The 21,838-nt window shown below is 40.6% G+C and overlaps 4 non-coding genes across 4 annotated transcripts; all 4 read left to right on the top strand.

The window, feature by feature from the left end:
- Positions 1-10,564: 10,564 nt before the first annotated feature.
- Positions 10,565-10,636, top strand: trnac-gca (transfer RNA cysteine (anticodon GCA)). Its single transcript has one exon. It is a non-coding gene; the product is annotated as a tRNA-Cys (tRNA).
- Positions 10,637-11,443: 807 nt separating this feature from the next.
- Positions 11,444-11,515, top strand: trnac-gca (transfer RNA cysteine (anticodon GCA)). Its single transcript has one exon. It is a non-coding gene; the product is annotated as a tRNA-Cys (tRNA).
- Positions 11,516-12,063: 548 nt separating this feature from the next.
- trnac-gca (transfer RNA cysteine (anticodon GCA)) lies at positions 12,064-12,135 on the top strand. The gene has a single exon. It is a non-coding gene; the product is annotated as a tRNA-Cys (tRNA).
- Positions 12,136-12,319: 184 nt separating this feature from the next.
- trnac-gca (transfer RNA cysteine (anticodon GCA)) lies at positions 12,320-12,391 on the top strand. The gene has a single exon. It is a non-coding gene; the product is annotated as a tRNA-Cys (tRNA).
- Positions 12,392-21,838: the final 9,447 nt, after the last annotated feature.

Here is a 21,838-nt window from a genome sequence, read left to right on the forward strand (position 1 = left end):
GGTGGCAATTAGTGATAAGGCTTCAAAATGGCAAGGCCGTGACATCAAAACAACATGGCATTACACCCTTCAAAGTAATGAAGCAGTTACAGAGTAGCGATGAAATTGTTCATTCGAAAATCAACTGGCTGCCAGCCTGCAGTTTATTTCCCCTTTAATCGCCGAGCTTGTCGGAGTGCTTGTGAGACGAATGACAATACCGAAGCATGTCCGTGTCTTCCCTAGACATCGGAAAGGGTGTGCAGAATATGTCTTTTTTGGAAAAAAAGAAGAATGCCTGAAGATTTGCCTTTTCTTCTGGATTTTGGAGAAGAAGAAAAAAAAAACACAACAACAAAATAAGCTGGAGAAAAACAAGCACAGAGCGAGCCAGCCAGGAGTCGAACCTAGAATCTTCTGATCCGTAGTCGGATGCATTATCCATTGCGCCACTGGCCCACCAATAGTAAAGACCCCTGATTGCTACAGAGTTGTTGGTTTTAGATGAGACAGTGGCAAGCATTGCTGTCTGCTTATTCTCACCTTGTTATCAGGAGGTAAGCCCACCAGCCCACCAGTCCACCAGCCCCTCCCTGGTGGTCTAGTGGTTAGGATTCGGCGCTCTCACCGCCCCGTCCCGGGTTCGATTCCCGGTCAGTGAAAGCTCTTTTGGCTTCCAATTGTGGACTGCAAATTCAAGCTCTGCTAACAGCTGCCAGAAAGCCAGCTCCAAACCAAAAAAAATGGTGAGCACTTGAAAAAAAGACCTCCTTCGAGCCGGCAACCTAAGGATTGCCAAGACTCCAACCTACAGTCCTCCACTTTACCAGCTGAGCTATCGAAGGGGCAAAGTGTTAGACAGAACCTCGACATCTGGGGCAGGAAGATGTGCTGTATTTTTGCCTTGAGGTACTCCATACTGCACTTGTGATCGATAGGATACATCTTCATTCACTGCTACGAACTGATGGCGGTCATATAAGTACGATTTAAACCATGCTAATGCACTTCCACTGATGCCAACAAAGTGTTCAAGTCTATGCAAAAGAGTGTTGTGGTCAATTGTGTCAAACACAGCACTAAGATCCAATAAAACTAATAGAGAGATACACCCACGATCAGATGATAAGAGCAGATCATTTGTAACTCTAAGTAGAGCAGTCTCAGTACTATGATACGGTCTAAATCCTGACTGGAAATCCTCACATATACCATTTTTCTCTAAGAAGTAATATAATTGTGAGGATACCACCTTTTCTAGTATCTTGGACAGAAAAGGGAGATTCGAGATTGGTCTATAATTAACTAGTTCTTTGGGGTCAAGTTGTGGTTTTTTGATGAGAGGCTTAATAACAGCCAGTTTGAAGGTTTTGGGGACATATCCTAATGACAATGAGGAATTAATAATAGTCAGAAGAGGATCTATGACTTCTGGAAGCACCTCTTTTAGGAGCTTAAATGGTATAGGGTCTAACATACATGTTGTTGGTTTAGATGATTTAACAAGTTTATACAATTCTTCCTCTCCTATGGTAGAGAATGAGTGGAACTGTTCCTCAGGGGGTCTATAGTGCACTGTCTGATGTGATACTGTAGCTGACGGCTGAATGGTTGCAATTTTATCTCTAATAGTATCGATTTTAGAAGTAAAGTAGTTCATAAAGTCATTACTGCTGTGGTGTTGGGAAATGTCAACACTTGTTGAGGCTTTATTTTTTTTTAATTTAGCCACTGTATTGAATAAATACCTGGGTTTATGTTTGTTTTCTTCTAAAAGAGAAGAAAAGTAATCGGATCTAGCAGTCTTTAATGATTTTCTGTAGGATATGTTACACTGCCCGCCAAGCAATACGAAATACCTCTAGTTTTGTTTTCCTCCAGCTGCGCTCCATTTTTCGGGCTGCTCTCTTTAGTATGCTTATTATACCATGGTGTCAAACTGTTTTCCTAAACCTTCCTTAAGCGTAAAGGAGCAACTTTATTTAAAGTGCTAGAAAAGAGAGAGTCCATAGTTTCTGTTACGTCATCAAGTTGTTCTGAGGTTTTGGATATGCTAAGGAATTTGGTTACATCAGGAAGATAACTTAAAAAGCAGTCTTTTGTGTTAGAAGTGATGGTTCTTCCATACTTGTAACAAGAAGTAGAATTTACAATTTTGGCTATATGAAGTTTGCACAGAACTAAATAATGATCTGAGATATCATCACTTGGCTGAATAATTTCAACACCATCAACATCAATTCCATGTGACAGTATTGAATCTAGAGTATGATATTTGACAATGAGTAGGTCCTGAAACGTGTTGTCTAACCCCAATAGAGTTCAGAATGTCTATAAATGCTGATCCCAATGCATCTTTTTCATTATCAACATGGATTTTAAAATCACCAACTATTAAAACTTTATCTGCATCCAGAACTAACTCGGATGTAAAATCACCAAACTCTTTAATAAAGTCCGTATGGTGCCCTGGTGGTCTGTATACAGTAGCCAGTACAAACATAACAGGGGATTTATCATTAACATTTGTTTCTCTGGATAATGTTATATGAAGCACCATTACTTCAAACGAGTTATACTTGAAGCCTGCCCTCTGAGAAATCCTGAAAACGTTGTTATAAATTGAAGCAACACTTCCACCTTTGCCTTTTAGACGCGGCTCATGTTTATAACAGTGATCTTGGGGGGTGGACTCATTTAAAATAATGTAATCATCAGGTTTTAGCCAGGTTTCTGTCAAACAGAGTACATCTATATTATGATCCTGTGATTGCTGAATTGATACCTTGAACTGGTAATTAAGCTCTTGTCCAGGTGAAAATACTTGTGTCATGCATCTGAAAACACACATTGCAACCGTTATCTAGATGAAAATCTGCCTATCTTCGGTCTGTCAAGGTACAAAATTGACATATTGTGAGGTTAATAATGAAAGTGAGACCAATTTTTAATCCGCAAAGTTGCTGATTATTCGCTCGTTCAGTTTAATGCAGATTACAATTTATTCTCAATGTCCAGGTGGCAATTAGTGATAAGGCTTCAAAATGGCAAGCCCGTGACATCAAAACAACATGGCATTACACCCTTCAAAGTAATGAAGCAGTTACAGAGTAGCAATGAAATTGTTCATTCGAAAATCAACTGGCTGCCAGCCTGCAGTTTATTTCCCCTTTAATCGCCGAGCTTGTCGGAGTGCTTGTGAGACGAATGGCAATACCGAAGCATGTCCGTGTCTTCCCTAGACATCGGAAAGGGTGTGCAGAATATGTCTTTTTTGGAAAAAAAGAAGAATGCCTGAAGATTTGCCTTTTCTCCTGGATTTTGGAGAAGAGAAAAAAACACAACAAAAAAATAAGCCGGAGAAAAACAAGCACAGAGCGAGCCAGCCAGGAGTCAAACCTAGAATCTTCTGATCCATAGTCAGATCCATAGCGTTATCCATTGCGCCACTGGCCCACCGATAGTAAAGACCCCTGATTGCTACAGACTTGTTGGTTTTAGATGAGACAGTGGCAAGCATTGATGTCTGCTTATTATCACCTTGTTATCAGGAGGTAAGCCCACCAGCCCCTCCCTGGTGGTCTAGTGGTTAGGATTTGGCGCTCTCACGCAGAGGCCCGGGTTCGATTCCCGGTCAGGGAAAGCTCTTTTGGCTTCCAAATGTGGATTGTGAATTAAAGCTCTGCTTACAGCTGTTAGAAAGCCAGCTACTAAACCAAAAAATGGTGAGCACTTGAAAAAAAGACCTCCTTTGAGCCGGAGTCGAACCCCCGGAAAAGCTCTTTTGGCTTCCAATTGTGGATTGTGAATTAAAGCTCTGCTTACAGCTGTTAGAAAGCCAGCTCCAAACCAAAAAATGGTGAGCACTTGAAAAAAAGACCTCCTTCGAGCCAAAGTCAAACCAGCGACCTAAGGATTGCCAACACTCCAACCTACAGTGCTCCGCTCTACCAGCTGAGCTATCGAAGGGACAAAGTGCTAGACAGAACCTCGACATATCACGGTCCTGTAGCTCTACTGCTGGCCAAAAAAGTCCCTTCTGTAAGCGTAACATGCTTCGGTATTGCTGTTTTTTTTTTTACTCACCCCGGGGGTTCAGTTTATTTGGCCAGATTCCTGTGATTGCTGGATTGATACCTTGAACTGGTAATTAAGCTCTTGTCCAGGTGAAAATACTTTTGTCTTGCATCTGAAAACACACATTGCAACCATTATCTAGATGAAAAACTGCCTATCGTCGGTCTGTCAAGGTACAAAATTGACATATTGTGAGGTTAATAATGAAAGTGAGACCAATTTTTAATCCGCAAAGTTGCTGATTATTCGCTCGTTCAGTTTAATGCAGATTACAATTTATTCTCAATCTCCAGGTGGCAATTAGTGATAAGGCTTCAAAATGGCAAGCCCGTGACATCAAAACCACATGGCATTACACCCTTCAAAGTAATGAAGCAGTTACAGAGTAGTGATGAAATTGTTCATTCAAAAAGCCAGCCTGCAGCCAAGAGTCGGACCTAGAATCTTCAGATCCGTAGTCAGACGCGTTATCCATTGCGCCACTGGCCCACCAATAGTAAAGACCCCTGATTGCTACAAAGTTGTTGGTTTTAGATGTGACTATGGCAAGCATTGCTGTCTGCTTATTCTCACCTTGTTATCAGGAGGTAAGCCATGATAATTGCCGAGCTTATCCGAGAGCTTGTGTGATGAATGGCAATACCGAAGCATGTTACATGACTCCCCATAGACATCGCAACCTCAACCTATCAGGGTTCTGTAGCTCTACTGCTGTCCAAAAAGTCACTTCTGGTGAAGGAAGATGTGCTGGCATTTTGAGGAGGGAAGCAAAAAAGTTCAAGCTTTCCCATACCGGGAGTTGACCCCTGGCCGCATGGGAGAAAACCAGGAATCCTAACTGCTAGACCATATGGGAACTGGCCAGCTTTAACTGGGCACAAGCTTGTGGGCCACTTTCCATAATCTGGCCAGTGTGGTTTACAGAAATAAATAGTGTTGCATGCATTCAAGGGACATGAAAAACTGCCTATCGTTGGTCTGTCAAGGTACAAAATTGACATATTGTGAGGTTAATAATGAAAGTGAGACCAATTTTTAATCCGCAAAGTTGCTGATGTAGTTTCGTCTACCGGTTCTCAGAAGAATCACACTCAGTCAGTGGTTTTCTCTCAGAAGAAAAGACTTTATTTTATGGAAAACAACGCCGAGAGTCCTTGCAAGGAAATCTCTCGAATGTTATTTGGTATCTCCTTTTATATACTATATGGTGCGGTTCCACAATAGTCAAACTTTTCCTTATGATTACAATTTGTATACCTCCCTAGAGAGGAGAGGCCCCCTGCTTGATTTATTCTAAAGAAAGGCCCTGTATGTATGTCTGACCATATGTTTGTCATCGGTTTTGTACATTCCAGCACATAGGCAACTTTATATTTTATTGCCTAAAATTTGTGACATTTTGGTGAACATGCACCACTTGTGGTGAAATTAACCAAAATCCAAAATTCTCTATGCATATTTCTACAGTATTATGGGACAAAACTTACAAAAATGGATTCCTCTGAGCTTGCAGAGTACATCCGATGAGACTTCAACCACAAAATCGCTAAAATGTATCTGTCCAGGGAACCATTAGGAAGGGTATGCTGAATAAATGGCAAATGGGAGTTTTTTTTTTTTTAAATGTCCATTTACAATTTATTCAGCGGGACCTCCGTAGTGCACCCGTGGACATAAATTTTTATGCAAATTCTACAGTATTATGTGACCAAACTTACAAGAATGGACTCTACTGACCGTGCTTTGTACAGTAGAGGTGTTTCCATTAACAATATTGCACTCATTTGAAATAAATCAAGTTAAATAGATTAGGAATAAGTGCAAACATATCTATATAGAAAGATTCTGTATGTGATTGTAACCGGATGCCCCCTTTGGATAAATAAATTCATTTTTGAGGTTTGTGCTCATGTAGTACGGGGTTATAGCTCAACAACATAGCATTTTTCTGCAGATCAATAGGTCTACATTTTGGATCTGGCTTGCTTGACATAATCAACGACATGATTTCAAAGTGAATCTGTAATCAAGTCGTCCACAGTTCAAATCTGGGTGTCCCCTTTGGACTTGTCTTATTTGGAGGTTTTGAGTTGTAGAGTTGCTGATTCTGATTTGGAGTAACCAAAGACCTGAGTTTACAGTGAAGGAGTCAATGTTTGATATTGTTGAATCGTAGGATCTAACTTAATCTTTGGCTCGAAGCACAGAAGTCTGTAGGGGTATGGCTTAATGAAAGAGCATTTTTCTGCAAATATGTGGGGGCATAGTTACGTGGTAGAGCATTTGAGTGCAGATCAAGAGGTCCACGATTCAAATCCGAGTGCCGCTAATGGATTTCGCAGATTAGGAATAAGTGCAAACATATCTATATAGAAAGATTCTGAATGTGATTGTAACTCAATGGCACATCCTCTCGAGAGGTTCTTTTTTTGTATCTGGCATGTTTGTCATATCCAAAAACTTTATTCAAAAGTGAGTCTGTCATCTTGTGTGAGGCTATGATCAAAGGAGTCTGTGTGGATATAGTTCAGTGGTAGAGCATTTGATTGCAGATCAAGAGGTCTCCGGTTCAAATCTGGGTGCCTCCTTTGCATTTGGCATGTTAGGAATATGTGTAGCCATATCTTCCAGCCTTTTAGGAAGGTCCCAGGTTCATTCCATGTGCCTAATTTGGGCTTGGCATATTAGGTATAAACAAATCCTTGACATAAATTCATTTTTGAGGTTTGTGCTCATGCAGTACAGGGTTATAGCTCAACAACAGAGCATTTGTCTGCAGATCAATAGGTCTACATTTTGGATCTGGCTTGCTTGACATAATCAATGACATGATTTCAAAGTGAGTCTGTAATCAAGTCGTCCACAGTTCAAATCTGGGTGTCCCCTTTGGACTTGTCTTATTTGGAGGTTTTGAGTTGTAGAGTTGCTGATTCTGATTTGGAGTAACCAAAGACCTGAGTTTACAGTGAAGCAGTCAATGTTTGATATTGTTGAATCGTAGGATCTAACTTAATCTTTGGCTCTAAGCACAGAAGTCTTTAGGGGTATGGCTTAATGAAAGAGCATTTTTCTGCAAAGATGTGGGGGTATAGTTGAGTGGTAGAGCATTTGACTGCAGATCATGAGGTCCCTGGTTCAAATCCGGGTGCCCCTTGTGGAATTGGCAGATTAGGAATAAGTGCAAACATATCTATATAGAAAGATTCTATGTGATCCTTCACAAAAAAAAAAAAGTCCTTCACTTAATATGGCGGCGTGCAGCAGCCTCTCAGTTAGCGGCGTGCGTATTACAAATCCCTTTTAGCAATACCAACACGAGGAATAGTGTGGTAAAGTACAGTTTATCTGGACTTCTTAAACTTAATAATATCAATAGAACGATTAAACCACAGCTTAAAGCAACGTTGGGCAGGCTAAAGCTTCTGAACATAGCGAGGTGGAGGAGCGATACACACCGGTTAAAGGGAAGGAGGAAGCGGTGTGCAAGAAGGCAGAAGAGGGGTAAGCGGGCTGGTCTTATAGCCAGGCTAAAGGCTAATAATAGACCCATGTTTCCAACGCTTTTTCTGGCAAACGTCCGCTCGCTTGACAACAAGATGGACTTAATGCGCCTCAGACTAAGCAGCTATAAGGAAATGAGAAACTGTTGTGTATTTCTGTTAACGGAGACATGGCTATGTAACAACATCCCAGACTCAGTTTACCATATTGATGGGTTGCTACTCTTCCGAGCCGATCGAAACCATCTCTCGGGGGAAACTCGCGGAGGAGGACTCTGTGTTTACATAAACAAAGGCTGGTGTATAAACTGCTCTCCGGTAAGCAGCCACTGTTCTGAGGCGGTGGAATATCTGACATTGAAATGCCGAGCATACTATTTGCCTCGGGAGTTCACAGTTGTGTTTATTGTGGCTGTATATATCCCCCCGGGTGCTAACATTAGTATGGCTCTCGGGGAACTTCATGACCATATTGGTGCGTTACAGAACAAACATCCCGAGGCTTTTTTTGTGGTAGCTGGTGATTTTAATCATGTCAATTTGACGGATATTCTGCCACGGTTCCACCAACACGTCTCCATAGCAACCAGGGGGAATAACACGCTGGACCGTGTGTATACTAACAAACGGGATGCATACAGAGCGGTGCCCCGCCCACACTTGGGGTTTTCTGACCACATTTCCATCTTGCTGGTTCCTGCTCATCGCCCTTTGCTGAAAGACATCAAGCCCACAGTTAAAACCATCACGGTGTGGCCAAGTGGAGCCAACCTCATCCTCCAGGACTGCTTTGAACGCACCAACTGGCAGATTTTCCGAGAAGCAGCAACCAGCGTTGGTGGGGTGGACCTAGAAGAATATGCATCATCTGTCTGTGGCTACATCAGTAAATGTATTGATGATGTCACCACTACCAGGAAGATCACTATCTGTCCAAATCAGAAACCCTGGTTGAATGGAGAAGGCACGGGATTTAGCCTTTAGGACAGGGGACGCACTTACACTGAGAACGGCGAGGAGGGATTTAGAGGGGGGGATCAAGAGAGCAAAGGCTAAATATGCACATAAAATACAGGGTCACTTCTCCACCAATGACTCCCGGAGCATGTGGAAGGGCATCAAGAGCATCACTGCTTATAGTAAAAGAGACACTGTTTGCCCTCAGGATCCATCTCTTCCCGATGCCTTGAATGCATTTTATGCCCGCTTTGAGACAACAAATGCCCCTCCCTTCTCTGGACATACACTCCACCCAGGTGAACTGCCTTTTAGTGTGTCCACTGAGGATGTAAGAAGAACCCTGCTGAGAATTAACACACGCAAAGCAGCAGGTCCAGATAATATCCCCGGCAGGGTTTTGAAGGACTGTGCTCATGAACTGGCTGAAGTGCTAACTGACATCTTTAACAGGTCACTCTCCCAAGCTGTGGTGCCAGTGTGTCTCAAGACATCAACTATTATTCCCGTTCCCAAAAGCTCGGCCGTGACATGCATGAATGATTTCCGTCCAGTGGCTCTGACACCGATAATCATGAAATGCTTTGAAAGGCTGATTATGGCTCACATGAAGGATATAATTGATGTCAATGTGGACCCTCATCAATACGCTTACAGGGAGAACAGGTCTGCACCGGATGCAGTTTCATCAGTTATCCACTCTGCTCTTACCCATCTGGAAAATAGGGATTCTTATGTCAGGCTGCTCTTCCTGGACTTTAGTTCAGCCTTTAATACTATTGTTCCACAAACTCTAGTTAATAAATTGCTCCTACTTGGACTTAAGCCATCACTTTGTAACTGGGTTTATGATTTTTTAACGAACAGGCCACAGACAGTCAAAGTCCATGGCATTTCATCTTCTTCCATCATCCTTAACACCGGTTCCCCCCAGGGATGTGTACTGAGCCCCCTGCTGTATACGCTTTTAACATATGACTGCTCGGCTAAATATCCAGGCAGTCATATTGTGAAGTTTGCTGATGACACGGCTGTGGTGGGATTGATATCCCATGACGACGAGTCCTTTTACAGACAGAAGGTGGAAGAACTCGAGGACTGGTGCAGAGCAAATAACCTCTGCATTAATGTGGGGAAGACGAAGGAAATTGTCGTGGACTTTAGAAGGAGAAGCTACACCCCCTCTCCCCTGTTCATTGGTGGATTAGCTGTGGAAATGGTCTCAAACATCAAGTATCTTGGAATATACATTTCCAATGACTTAACATGGACCATCAACACAGCCAGCATTATAAAAAAAGGCTTAACAACGCCTTTATTTTCTTAGGAGGTTGAAGCGGGCTGGTCTTGGGACTCCAGTTCTGCTAGCCTTTTACCGGTGTGTGGTGGAGAGTACACTCACTTTTTCCATCACTGCCTGGTACGGAAATTGTTCTGCTGCTGACAAGAAGAAATTGGAGAGGGTGGTCAAATCGGCCCAAAAAATAACTTTGAGCAGCCTACCCTCTCTTGAGGAAATTTACACCAGCAGGTGCAGAAGCAGAGCATCCTGTATTATGGAGGATTCCACCCACCCGGCAAACAAACTCTTCAATCCACTCCCCTCGGGCAGGAGGCTAAGAAGCGTTAAAGCCAGAACAAAAAGACTGAAATGCAGCTTCTTCCCAGAGGCTGTGAGAATCATGAATTCACTGCCTTAGGGATTGCTTTTAAAATCGTTTCAAAATTTCTGATTAATTATTTATTATAGAAGGAGTACTTTTTAGGTATCAGGTGTCTTATTTAGGTCAAAGTTATTTTTTTAAATATTGTAGGTTATTAAATTATGTTTTAATTATTTTATGTATACTGTATGTTAACTATCTTTTTTACGCTGCTGGTCCTGAGTACATATTTTATTCTTATGTGGCAACATGTATAGAATGACAATAAAAGACCTGAAACCTGAAACCTGATTGTGACTTAGTGGTGCATCCTCTCGAGAAGAACCATAAACTTTATTCAGAAGTGAGTCTGTCATCTTGTGTGAGACTATGATCCAGGGAGTCGGTGGGGGTATAGCTCAGTGGTAGAGCATTTGACTGCAGATCAAGAGGTCCCTGGTTCAAATCCGGGTGCCCCCTTTGGATTTTGCATGTTAGGAATATGTGTAGCCATATCTTCCTGCCTTTTTGTGCTCATACTGTATGGGGTTATATCTCAATGGCACGCCGTTTTATTGCAGATCAAGAGGTCCCAGGTTCATTCCATGTGCCTAATTTGGGCCTAGCATATTAGGAATAAACAAATCCTTGACATAAATTCATTTTTTAGGTTTGTGCTCATGCAGTACGGGGTTATAGCTCAACGACAGAGCATTTGTCTGCAGATCAATAGGTCTATATTTTGGATCTGGCTTGCTTGACATAATCAACGACATGAATTCAAAGTGAGTCTGTAATCAAGTCGTCCACAGTTCAAATCTGGGTGTCCCCTTTGGACTTGTCTTATTTGGAGGTTTTGAGTTGTAGAGTTGCTGATTTTGATTTGGAGTAACTAAAGACCTGAGTTTACAGTGAAGGAATGAATGTTATATATTGTTGAATCGAAGGATCTAACTTAATCTTTGGCTCGAAGCACATAATTCTGTAGGGGTATGGCTTAATGAAAGAGCATTTTTCTGCAAAGATGTGGGGGCATAGTTCAGTGGTAGAGCATTTGAGTGCAGATCAAGAGGTCCTCGGTTCAAATCCGAATGCCGCTTATGGATTTGGCAGATTAGAAATAAGTGCAAGCATATCTATATAGAAAGATTCTGTATGTGATTGTAACTCAGTGGCACATCCTCTCGAGAGGTTCTTTTTTTGTATTTGGCATGCTTGTCATATCCAAAAACTTAATTCAAAAGTGAGTCTGTCATCTTGTGTGAGGCTATGATCCAGGTAGTCTGTAGGGGTATATCTCAGTGGTAGAGCATTTGAGTGCAGATCAAAAGGTCCCTGGTTCAAATCCGGGTGCCCCCTTTGGATTTGGCATGTTAGGAATATGTGTTGCCATATCTTCCTGCCTTTTTGTGCTCATACTGTACGGGGTTATATCTCAATGGCACGGCGTTTGATTGCAGATCAAGAGGTCCCAGGTTCATTCCATGTGCCTAATTTGGGCTTGGCATATTAGGAATAAACAAATCCTTGACATAAATTCATTTTTGAGGTTTGTGCTCATGCAGTACGGGGTTATAGCTGAACGACATAGCATTTGTCTGCAGATCAATAGTTCTACGTTTTGGATCTGGCTTGCTTGACATAATCAACGACATGATTTCAAAGTGAGTCTGTAATCAAGTTGTACACAGTTCAAATCTGGGTGTCCCCTTTGGACTTGTCTTATTTGGAGGTTTTGAGTTGTAGAGTTGTTGATTCGGATTTGGAGTAACCAAAGACCTGAGTTTACAGTGAAGCAGTCAATGTTTGATATTATTGAATCGTAGGATCTAACTTAATCTTTGGCTCTAAGCACAGAAGTCTGTGGGGGTATGGCTCAATGAAAGAGCATTTTTCTGCAAAGATGTGGGGGTGTAGTTCAGTGGTAGAGCATTTGACTGCAGATTAAAAGGTCCCTGGTTCAAATCTGGGTGCCCCTTGTGGATTTGGCAGTTTTGGAATAAGTACAAACATATCTATATAGAAAGATTCTATGTGATTGTAACTCAGTGGTGCATCCTCTCGAGAGGATCTTTTTTGTATTTGGCATGCTTGTCATTTCCATAAACTTTATTCAAAAGTGAGTCTGTCATCTTGTGTGAGGCTATGGTCCAGGGAGTCTGTGGGGGTATAGCTCAGTGGTAGAGCATTTGACTGCAGATCAAGAGGTCCCCGGTTCAAATCCGGATGCCCCCTTTGGATTTGGCATGTTAGGAATATGTGTTGCCATATCTTCCTGCCTTTTTTTGCTCATACTGTACAGGGTTATATCTCAATGGCACGGCGTTTGATTGCAGATCAAGAGGTCCCAGGTTCATTCCCTGTGCCTAATTTGAGCTTGGCATATTAGGAATAAACAAATCCTTGACATAAATTCATTTTTGATGTTTGTGCTCTTGCAGTACTGGGTTATAGCTCAACAACAGAGCATTTGTCTGCAGATCAATAGGTCTACGTTTTGGATCTGGCTTGCTTGACATAATCAACGACATGATTTCAAAGTGAGTCTGTAATCAAGTCATCCACAGTTCAAATCTGGGTGTCTCCTTTGGACTTGTCTTATTTAGAGGGTTTGAGTTGTAGAGTTGTTGATTCTGATTTTGAGTAACCAAAGACCTAAGTTTACAGTGAAGGAGTCAATGTTTGATATTGTTGAATCGTAGGATCTAACTTAATATTTGGCTCTAAACACAGACGTCTGTAGGGGTATGGCTTAATGAAAGAGCATTTTTTTGCAAAGATGTCAGGGCATAGTTCAGTGTGTAGAGCATTTGAGTGCAGATCAAGAGGTCCTCGGTTCAAATCCGAGTCAGTTTATGGATTTGGCAGATTAGGAATAAGTGCAAACATAGCTATATAGAAAGATTCTGTATGTGATTGTAACTCAGTGGCACATCCTCTCGAGAGGTTCTTTTTTTGTATCTGGCATGCGTGTCATATCCAAAAACTTTATTCAAAAGTGAGTCTGTCATCTTGTGTGAGGCTATGATCCAGGGAGTCTGTGGGGGTATGGTAGGCATGTTAGGAATATGTGTAGCCATATCTTCCTGCCTTTTAGGAAGGTCCCAGGTTCATTCCATGTGCCTAATTTGGGCTTGGCATATTAGGAATAAACAAATCCTTGACATGAAGTCATTTTTGATGTTTGTGCTCATGCAGTACGGGTTTGTAGCTCAACAACAGAGCATTTGTCTGCAGATCAATAGGTCTACGTTTTGGATCTGGCTTGCTTGACATAATCAACGACATGATTTCAAAGTGAGTCTGTAATCAACTCGTCCACAGTTCAAATCTGGGTGTCTCCTTTGGACTTGTCTTATTTGGAGGTTTTGAGTTGTAGAGTTGCTGATTCTGATTTGGAGTAACCAAAGACCTGAGTTTACAGTGAAGGAGTCAATGTTTGATATTGTTGAATCGTAGGATCTAACTTAATCTTTGGCTCGAAGCACAGAAGTCTGTAGGGGTATAGCTTAATGAAAGAGCATTTTTCTGCAAAGATGTGGGGGCATAGTTCAGTGGTAGAGCATTTGAGTGCAGATCAAGAGGTCCACGGTTCAAATCCGAGTGCCGCTTATGGATTTGGCAGATTAGGAATAAGTGCAAACATATCTATATAGAAAGATTCTGTATGTGATTGTAACTCAGTGGCACATCCTCTCGAGAGGTTCTTTTTTTGTATCTGGCATGCTTGTCATATCCAAAAACTTTATTCAAAAGTAAGTCTGTCATCTTGTGTGAGGCGATGATCCAGGGAGGCTGTGGGGGTATAGCTCAGTGGTAGATAAGATAAAGATAAATATAAAATATACTTTAATGTCCCACAGGGGGGAAATTTGTCTTGGGCTACAGTCACTGCGACACACACTTACAACTTACCACATAAAAAATACACAGAATATAAACAATACAAACATGCGTCATTACACTGTATCGTGAAAATTACAAAAATTAATTTATAATAATAATTGCACAACACAGTGGGGATAAAAAGTATACAAGTAGGTAACCGTCATTTGCTACTGTTTAGCATCTTAATGGCAGCTGGGATGAATGAGTTTTTATACCTCTTTAACCTGCAGTACGGCATTCTAAATCGTTTACCTGAGGGTAACAACTCTATTTCCTTATTCAGAATGTGGGATGGATCATCCAGAATCTTATGTGCCTCCCTGAGCACAGATTTTTCATACAGTGACTGAAGGTAGCACTGTTCTTGGTAGCCTACAATTTTAAAAGCTGTATTGATCAGCCGCCCAAACTTAGATTTAAGCTGAACTGAAAGATTACCATACCAGGTCTGCATGCTATAACGTATCACACTCTCTAAAATAATTTCGAAAAACAGAAGCAAGATTTTGCTGTTAACACCAAACAGTCTTAACCTTCTTAAAAAGTATATCCTTTGTTGCAACCTGGTGCAAAGATTTTCAACATGAATGTGCCAGGTAAGGGAACAATCAATAAAAACACCCAGATACTTAAATGACGTAACCTGGCGTATTGGTTTGTTATGAATAAGTACAGGATTAGGTTCACAGATTGATCTTGGGTCAAATATCATCTCCTCTGTTTTAATGACGTTAACCATCAGATGGTGAGCATCACACCAGTCCACAAACTGTTTAATTTCTGAATGGTAGGAGACTGTGTCTTGGTCTCGAAACAATAAGCTAAGGATAGCAGTGTCATCAGAGAATTTAACAATATAATTGTGTGGATGTTTACTCACACATTCATTGGTATAGATAGTAAAAAGGACAGGGGAGCTCACACAACCCTGTGGTGCCCCCCTGCTGATGGATTTGGGGTCTGAGACTGCCTTGTGTACTTTAACATATTGTGTCCTATTAGTTAAAAAGGAGTAATACCATTCAACAATAAAAGAGCTTACACCCATATTTTAAAGTGTCTCAAGTAAAATAACTGGCTGAATCGTATTGAAGGCCGAACTAAAATCTATAAAAAGTAAGCGTGCGTAGGCCTTCGGGTCCTCCAAGTGCTTAAGGACTAGGTGGGTGATGCTACTTATAGCATCATCTGTACTCCTACCTCGTTTATAGGCAAACTGCCAGGGATCTAACTTTTTGTTAACCTCAGTTTTTAAAAGAGACACCATATATTTCTCAAAACACTTCATTACAATGGATGTCAATGCTACTGGTCTAAAATCATTGTTCTCCTTGGGACAGGGTTTCTTTGGTACTGGAATAATAACAGTCTTTTTCCATAGGGCTGGGATGATGTGAGAGTCAAGTGATCGCTGAAAGATAGGGCACCAGGCTGGAACAAGCTCCTCCGCACATGTTTTCAGTAAGCGGGCAGAGATTCCATCTGGACCCTTAGCCTTCCTAGTACACTGATGCTGGAACAGTGACTGTATCTGTAACCAGTCTATCTCATGTCCTATGTGCAAATCCGTGCTGATGGAGTTTAGGATACTAGTGCAATCATTGTTAAAATCCTGAGTTTGAAATCTAAGGTAAAAGTCATTAAATTTATTAGCTTTCATCCGGTCATCTGTAGTGTTTATATGTACTTTACTTGGTGACATGTTAGTGATAGTTTTCATTGAGTCCCAGAGTTTTTTCGAATTCATGGTTGTAAAGTGGCTTTCAATTACTTCCTTTTGCTTTTTTCTGGCTTTATTAAGCAGTTGGTTCAGTTCCTTTTGCACCACTTTTAGCTCAATTCTGTCATTATTTCTAAAAGCTACCTTTTTTCGATTTATGCAGTCTTTTATTTCCTTGGTTACGTAAGGCTTATTATTTGGGTAAACCACAACCTCTTTCTTTGTAAGGACGCTATCTATGCAATAATTTATATAGTCTGTGATTGTCTCTGTTGTAACATCAATACCTGTGTCGTGAAACACACTCCAATCTGTACACAAGAAGCATCCTTTTAGTGTTTCTATCCCCTCATCAGACCACACACTGACTGTTTTCACTTGTGGCTTGCTGCGTTTCAGCATGGTTTTGTAGATGGGAATTAAGTGAATCACGTTGTGGTCTGAATTGGCCAATGGGGCTTTTGGTTTGGCTACATAGGCATTTTTAACATTGCCATAACATTTGTCAATAGTCTTGTTTTCACGTGTGCTGCACTTGATATATTGTTCAAACCCAGGGAGTGCTAATTCAAGTTTACAGTGGTTGAGGTCGCCCACTACAAACACGGGGGCGCCCGGAGCGCGCTGCAGTTCTTGGTGTACACAGTCAGCAATGCAAGCTGCGGCCCTAGCTGCATTCCCGCTGGGAGGAATGTACACAACGCACACGGCCACACTTCCGAACTCCCTTGGGAGGTAAAATGGTCTCATAGTCAAATGCAAAATCTCGACATCCAGACAGCAAAGTGTTTCCCTAACTGTGTACTGTTTGCACCAGTTGTTACTTACATACACAGCCATGCCGCCACCTCTCGTTTTTCCGGATTGTTCAGTCCTATCTGCCCTGACAAGTGAAAATCCATCGATGTCAATCAGAGAGTTTTGGATATCTCTGTGTAACCACGTTTCCGTGATCACCATTAAACTTGAGGTGCGATACTCAGAGCATGTTCTGGTATTAATCCAAAGTTTGTATATTTTAGCTCGAAGTGATCTTGCGTTGCATAATATCATTGAAGGTAGAGGAGGCTTACTGCCTCTCCATCGTAAACGCTGTGAGAAATAATCCAGTGCCATTTCAATACTTTTAAAACGGTACCGGCGCCTAAACGGTGCCTGAACCGATACTTTAAAAAAAAGACCCACAAAAAAACTATGGATAACATTAAAGAACATTACAAATATTTAAAATAAATACATAGCTTTCACTTTGGATGCTCTTATTTCCCAAGTTATGCTTAATCTAAGGCTAATAAATGTATTTCATAATCTGGGTCATTACTTAATACAAAAACCACACATAATGTTTCGACTGTATCTCTGTCACTCACTCTGATATTTAGTTAAGATGAGTGCTGTCACTGTCTTTAATCCATTCTGTGAATGACTGTATGCTCATTCTTTATAAAGTAGCAACAGTCGTTTGTAAAGTAGAGCACTGTGCAAAAGTCTAAGGCACATTAGTATTTTCACCCCAAAAAAGGGTTTTAAGCCAGTTATTTATATATATGCTGTAGTGTGTCAGTAGGAAATATCAGTTTGCCATTAATTTAATTAATAATCTAGTGCGATTTTGAATGCACAAGCAGTCTGACAACGGCGAAATGAATGTTTGGAAATTTAAATAGATATTTTATACTGAAACAGCAAAGTATATAAATAACTGGCCGAACACCATTCTTTAGTGAAAATACTAACGTGCCCAAGACTTTTGCACAGTAGCTGGTGTATGTATAAAGTATGTACGATTAAATTAAGTATATTTAAATAAGTGTAAGTGTTCGTTCATATTTGTTAAGGGCTAGATTTTTGCTGGAGGAAACAGCTGTTTAGTGATGAGCGGTGAACGCAGCGAAAACTTTACAGAAGATGAGAAACCGACTGCTCCCTCGTGACCTTTTGTAAACTGTATTTATGACAAAGAACTGCACAGATACGGATATTCTAACAATCTTTCGATAAACACATACCTTGTGTCCTCTGTGTTTGTTTCCGCTCGCGCTGCTCCGCCGCGGTCTGCGGATTGAAGAGCGCGCTGAAAGACGGAGAGGAGACCGGTCTGATGCCGGTTTCATATGAAACTTAAGGGGACTGACTCTGAGGCGATCACAAATTTGTATACAGTTTATGGAGCTAAATGCTACAGCCCCGCTAAAAAGCCTAGCGATGCCCGTGCTTCTTGTGTACATTTCGGAGAACCAGGACAAACATTTCAATCGATCGCTCAGGCATTTAAAAGGCACCGAAATCTGTATCCTCTTATTCAGTAAGGTGCATACCGGTTCCATATCCAACCTTACTTTTAAGAAATATATTTTTTGATAAACGAACCCAAAACTGGCTATGTCCTGGCTGGAGTGTGACGTGATTTGTGTCATGTGCAGGTGCGATGGATCGTGTACAAACCAATAGGGTGTCGGAATGGTATCTGTTTATACTTCTCATCCAACCACAATCAAATTCACTCCATCCGGATGGCGCGATTTGTCTGGATAGTTTTTTTTTTTTTTTTTTTTGAATGATGACAAGCCGGAATGAAAACAAGCCGAAATGAAATAGCAGTAACGAAGCTATTTTTAAAATGTAAGGAGTAGAAAGTACAGATACTTGCGTGAAAATGTAAGGAGTAGAAGTAAAAAGTCGGCTAAAAAATAATTACTCAAGTAAAGTATAGATACCCCAAATTTCTACTTAAGTAATGTAACGAAGTATTTGTACTTCGTTACTTGACACCTCTGAAAAGGAGCATGCGTTCCCATACCGGGAGTCAAAACTGGGCCGCCTGGGTGAAAACCAGGAATCCTAAGCGCTAGACCATATGGGATTTGGAAACTTTAAACTGGCCATTGGCTTCTGGCACACTTTTCATACATGTGGTCCGTGTGGGCGCAGGATCTTGTAGTGGCCTGTTGCTTTAGGTCTGCGACTGTAACAATGTGATAATAATTTGGCAAAACAAGAATTATCCATAAGGACGGTTTTCTGAATTATATAGTGTTGTATGCATTCAAAGGATCTGTTTTTTTTACTCACCCCGGGAGTTCAGTTTATTTAGGCAGATTCCTGTGATTGCTGAATTGATACCTTGAACTGGTAATTAAGCTCTTGTCCAGGTGAAAATACTTGTGTCATGCATCTGAAAACACACATTGCAACCGTTATCTAGATGAAAATCTGACTATCATCGGTCTGTCAAAGTACAAAATTGACATATTTTGAATCCGCGAAGTTGCTGATTATTCGCTCGTTCAGTTTAATGCAGATTACAATTTATTCTCAATGTCCAGGTGGCAATTAGTGATAAGGCTTCAAAATGGCAAAGCCGTGACATCAAAACAACATGGCATTACACCCTTCAAAGTAATGAAGCAGTTACAGAGTAGCGATGAAATTGTTCATTCGAAAATCAACTGGCTGCCAGCCTGCAGTTTATTTCCCCTTTAATCGCCGAGCTTGTCGGCATGCTTGTGAGACGAATGACAATACCGAAGCATGTCCGTGTCTTCCCTAGACATCGGAAAGGGTGTGCAGAATATGTCTTTTTTGGAAAAAAAGAAGAATGCCTGAAGATTTGCCTTTTCTTCTGGATTTTGGAGAAGAAGAAAAAAAAAACACAACAACAAAATAAGCTGGAGAAAAACAAGCACAGAGCGAGCCAGCCAGGAGTCGAACCTAGAATCTTCTGATCCGTAGTCGGACGCATTATCCATTGCACCACTGGCCCACCAATAGTAAAGACCCCTGATTGCTACAGAGTTGTTGGTTTTAGATGAGACAGTGGCAAGCATTGCTGTCTGCTTATTCTCACCTTGTTATCAGGAGGTAAGCCCACCAGCCCACCAGTCCACCAGCCCCTCCCTGGTGGTCTAGTGGTTAGGATTCGGCACTCTCACCGCCCCGTCCTGGGTTCGATTCCCGGTCAGTGAAAGCTCTTTTGGCTTCCAATTGTGGACTGCGAATTCAAGCTCTGCTAACAGCTGCGAGAAAGCCAGCTCCAAACCAAAAAAAAAGGTGAGCACTTGAAAAAAAAACCTCCTTCGAGGCGTTATTATAGCCGTACATTATATTATTATATTTTCTGAAAGTCCCTGTTTTTGTGTGTGTGTGTTTTATTGTTATGTAATACTGGAATACTTAAATACTTAAAATTTGCAACTTCAAATACAGTGAGAAATAGGCACAAAAACATTGCTAGTGCAAAGATTAAGATTAACAACCCTTTTTATTTGCAAATATAAAGTCAATAAAAAAATTATAACAGCAGTGCAAATATATATGCATGTACAAATATTGTGAGAATACAAAAAGGCACAATAACAATAGTGTGAGGGCAAATATTAACAATCCTTTTAATCTCTATATATATTTTAAAGCCAATAAAACATTTAGAACAGTAGTGCAATTTTGACACATCAATTAAAAATAATAAACAGTAAACCAAAAATGTTTACCACAGTAGTAAAATGTTTACGTATCAGTTTAAAAAAATATAATAAATATCAAACCAAAACAAACACAATAACAATAGTGTGAGGGCAAATATTAACAACCCTTTTAATCTCCATATACATTTTAAAGCCAATAAAACATTTAGAACAGTAGTGCAATTTTGACACATCAATTAAAAATAATAAACAGTAAACCAAAAATGTTTACCACAGTAGTAAAATGTTTACATATCAGTTTAAAAATATAATAAATATCAAACCAAAACAAACACAATAACAATAGTGTGAGGGCAAATATTAACAACCCTTTTAATCTCCATATACATTTTAAAGCCAATAAAACATTTAGAACAGTAGTGCAATTTTGACACATCAATTAAAAATAATAAACAGTAAACCAAAAATGTTTACCACAGTAGTAAACTTTTTACATATCAGTGTAAAAATATAATAAATATCAAACCAAAACAAACATTTGCAGTGCAATTTTGACATCAGACTAAGAAAATAATAAATAGTAAACCAAGACAAACATTTACCACAGTAGTGCAATTTTGACATTCTAGCCAAAAAAAAGTAAATCAAAACAAAAATGGACCATAGTAGTGCAATTATGACATATTCGCCCCTAAAAAAATAGTAAATCAAATATACCAAAAACAAAATAATGATAATAATAAAAACATAAACATACCATATATATATAATGGTATGAAATATTTTTCCAACAGAGGCATGCAGCAGAGGAAACACACAGTAATTACACATAGACAGCTGTCATTGTTGGAGACTTGTAAATTGCACTATAAAGCAAACATTAACCAAATAAAAATATAATGTGCTGAAATAGCAGTTTTAAGAAGCTGGAGGGTTGCCATTCCCCTTTTTTTTTCTTCTATAACCTCGTTCCTGCAGCACAGCCCTCCATTCACCATATGATTGAGTCTCAGACTCTTTGCAGAACCAGTTGCCAAAGTACTGAAGATGTGATGGTGGCTTTCTCTCTTTGTTACACTTTCTGCCAAGAATGACATCTGTCTTCTTCACATATTTTCTTGTGACAGTTCCAGTGCGCTCCCTCTCCAGTTTTCTCTTTCTGTATTGCTGAGTGGAGTAAGGAACATCTTGACCGGATGTCTGTGTCTGAGCTGATGGTGGCAGAGCTGAAGGTAAAGGGAAGTTGAAGAACATCTCCTGTGAGGCAAGTGCCTTTCACTGTAGGAAGCTGCACAGATGGTAAAATGAAAGGGAGAGAGATGGGTAGTGCTGGTGCAATGACAGGAAGGCTTTGATGTGATGTTGGAGCCTGGGAGATGGCCTGGGGTTGCAACCTCCCCTTAAGTTTTGCCTTCCCAGCAGTGTTTGGTGGCAGGATAAAAAGGTGAGGCTCAGCCAAATTGTCTGGATAGAGAGTTGGTCCTTTCTGCATAGCCGCAGGAAGCGTCTCGGGTCCTGCCATGGGTGCGTCTGGGGCTTGGATACCCTGCTTCAAAATCTCTTGTTCCTGTGACTTGCCACGCCTGCTGAACCTGGGAAACATAAAACGACAGATATTAATAAACATTTAAGCAATACAAAAGATCAACT

The sequence above is a fragment of the Carassius carassius genome, chromosome 38 (assembly GCF_963082965.1).
Source record: "Carassius carassius chromosome 38, fCarCar2.1, whole genome shotgun sequence".
In the NCBI taxonomy this organism is placed as follows: Eukaryota; Metazoa; Chordata; class Actinopteri; order Cypriniformes; family Cyprinidae; genus Carassius; species Carassius carassius.